The sequence below is a fragment of the Oncorhynchus gorbuscha genome, unplaced genomic scaffold (assembly GCF_021184085.1).
Source record: "Oncorhynchus gorbuscha isolate QuinsamMale2020 ecotype Even-year unplaced genomic scaffold, OgorEven_v1.0 Un_scaffold_697, whole genome shotgun sequence".
Lineage (NCBI taxonomy): Eukaryota > Metazoa > Chordata > Actinopteri > Salmoniformes > Salmonidae > Oncorhynchus > Oncorhynchus gorbuscha.
The window spans coordinates 183,796-187,024 of NW_025745771.1; the positions used below are offsets into that span (position 1 = coordinate 183,796).

The 3,229-nt window shown below is 43.5% G+C and overlaps 1 long non-coding RNA gene across 1 annotated transcript; it reads right to left on the bottom strand.

Moving 5' to 3' along the window:
• Nucleotides 1–633: 633 nt before the first annotated feature.
• On the bottom strand, nucleotides 634–2,603 carry LOC124019852. Its single transcript, XR_006835857.1, has 3 exons — nucleotides 2,556–2,603; nucleotides 1,923–2,108; nucleotides 634–725 (listed from the first exon to the last, which is right to left on the bottom strand). It is a non-coding gene; the product is annotated as an uncharacterized LOC124019852 (long non-coding RNA).
• Between the last annotated feature and the right edge of the window lie 626 nt (nucleotides 2,604–3,229).

Genomic DNA, 3,229 nt, shown 5'->3' on the forward strand with positions numbered 1-3,229 from the left:
CGTCAACACTAGATTACTGTGAGGAGAACGTCAACACTAGATTACTGTGAGGAGAACATCAACACTAGATTACTGTGAGGAGAACGTCAACACTAGATTACTGTGAGGAGAACATCAACACTAGATTACTGTGAGGAGAACATCAACACTAGATTACTGTGAGGAGAACATCAACACTAGATTACTGTGAGGAGAACGTCAACACTAGATTACTGTGAGGAGAACGTCAACACTAGATTACTGTGAGGAGAACATCAACACTAGATTACTGTGAGGAGAACATCAACACTAGATTACTGTGAGGAGAACATCAACACTAGATTACTGTGAGGAGAACATCAACACTAGATTACTGTGAGGAGAACATCAACACTAGATTACTGTGAGGAGAACATCAACACTAGATTACTGTGAGGAGAACATCAACACTAGATTACTGTGAGGAGAACATCAACACTAGATTACTGTAAGGAGAACATCAACACTAGATTACTGTGAGGAGAACATCAACACTAGATTACTGTGAGGAGAACATCAACACTAGATTACTGTGAGGAGAACATCAACACTAGATTACTGTGAGGAGAACATCAACACTAGATTACTGTGAGGAGAACATAAAGACCTGTTGTACCTCTAATTATCCTGTAGCTGATCAGCTCACTCCTGTTTCTGTCTCCATCCTTGGCGTATAACGGACCAGGCTCCAGAGATAGAGCACCGTCCTGTGGACAACAACAGACCAGGGTTCAGAGATAAAGCCCCGTCCTGTGTACAACAACAGACCAGGGTTCAGAGATAAAGCCCCGTCCTGTGGACAACAACAGACCAGGGTTCAGAGATAAAGCCCCGTCCTGTGGACAACAACAGACCAGGCTCCAGAGATAAAGCCCCGTCCTGTGGACAACAACAGACCAGGCTCCAGAGATAAAGCCCCGTCCTGTGGACAACAACAGACCAGGGTTCAGAGATAAAGCCCCGTCCTGTGGACAACAACAGACCAGGGTTCAGATGATAGGTACACAGATACACTGTAACACACCTCTCTCTGTTCAGGTACACATATATACTGTATCACACACCTCTCTCTGTTCAGGTACACAGATACACTGTAACACACCTCTCTCTGTTCAGGTACACAGATACACTGTAACACACCTCTCTCTGTTCAGGTACACAGATACACTGTAACACACACCTCTCTCTGTTCAGGTACACAGATAGTATCACACCTCTCTCTGTTCAGGTACACAGATACACTGTAACACACACCTCTCTCTGTTCAGGTACACAGATACACTGTATCACACACCTCTCTCTGTTCAGGTACACAGATACACTGTAACACACACCTCTCTCTGTTCAGGTACACAGATACACTGTATCACACCTCTCTCTGTTCAGGTACACAGATACACTGTAACACACCTCTCTCTGTTCAGGTACACAGATACACTGTATCACACCTCTCTCTGTTCAGGTACACAGATACACTGTAACACACCTCTCTCTGTTCAGGTACACAGATATTATCACACCTCTCTCTGTTCAGGTACACAGATACACTGTATCACACCTCTCTCTCTGTTCAGGTACACAGATACACTGTATCACACCTCTCTCTGTTCAGGTACACAGATACACTGTATCACACCTCTCTCTGTTCAGGTACACAGATACACTGTAACACACCTCTCTCTGTTCAGGTACACAGATACACTGTATCACACCTCTCTCTGTTCAGGTACACAGATACACTGTAACACACCTCTCTCTGTTCAGGTACACAGATACACTGTAACACACCTCTCTCTGTTCAGGTACACAGATACACTGTAACACACCTCTCTCTGTTCAGGTACACAGATACACTGTAACACACCTCTCTCTGTTCAGGTACACAGATACACTGTATCACACACCTCTTTCTCTGTGAGGTTGACCTTTGCCCTGTAGCCAGAGCTGACACACAGTTTGGCTATCCCCAGGTTGGTTCTGACACAGGGCTGGAACCACGGTGGACGGTTGTCAACGTCCTTCACGTTAACCGTGATGGTCACCACGGCAGTGAACGAAGGCTCGCCGGACTCAGAAACGTTATACGTGTCCTGGGAAATGGTGTTAATAGAATGTCAAGGAAGGTCAAAGGGCATTGAGATGAGGACAGCAGATCCTGGTTCTCTACTATAGGATTATGTTATTTTACAGATTCTAGTATATTTCTGGAATACTTTACAGATTCAAGTATATTTCTTGAATACTTTACAGATTCTAGTATATTTCTGGAATACTTTACAGATTCTAGTACATTTATTGAATACTTTACAGATTATAGTATATTTATTTAATACTTTGCAGATTGTAGTATATTTCTTGAATACTTCACAGATTCTAGTATATTTATTTAATTTTTTTACAGATTATAGTATATTTCTGGAATACTTTACAAATTCTAGTATATTTATTGAATACTTTACAGATTCTAGTATATTTCTAGAATACTTTGTAATCCCATTTGACATAAACAGCAGGGCAGAATGTCAACAACAGTATACCTGTACATGTAAGACCAGGGAGATCTTTTGGACAGAGTCGTAGTCAATGATGTTTTGCACCAGTATGTTGGGGGTGTTGGCATTCTCCAGTCGTAGATACCTGTTCTGGTGACACCAACAATGACAAACGTCTTTAATCTGCTGAGCAATGAATTAACTGAACCTTTATTTATACCAGGTTTGTCTTGTTGAGATAAAAAAATAAAATAAGAAACATTTTCAGGAGACCTGGACCAAGACAACAGCATCAACAGATCAGTGATAGTGTTCATCGGTGATGGAGGGAAGGTCTTACCGTGGCTGACTCTAAACGATAGTACAGGGGCTCAGAGTCAATGTCTGTGGCCTCTATCCGACCAACACTGGTGTTCACAGGAGTCAGCTGTGGGAGAGAGAGGGGGCTCAGAGTCAATGTCTGTGGCCTCTATCCGACCAATACTGGTGTTCACAGGAGTCAGCTGTGGGAGAGAGAGGGCTCAGAGTCAATGTCTGGGGCCTCTATCTGACCAATACTGGTGTTCACAGGAGTCAGCTGTGGGAGAGAGAGGGCTCAGAGTCAATGTCTGTGGCCTCTATCCGACCAATACTGCTGTTCACAGGAGTCAGCTGTGGGAGAGAGAGGGCTCAGAGTCAATGTCTGTGGCCTCTATCCTACCAATACTGCTGTTCACAGG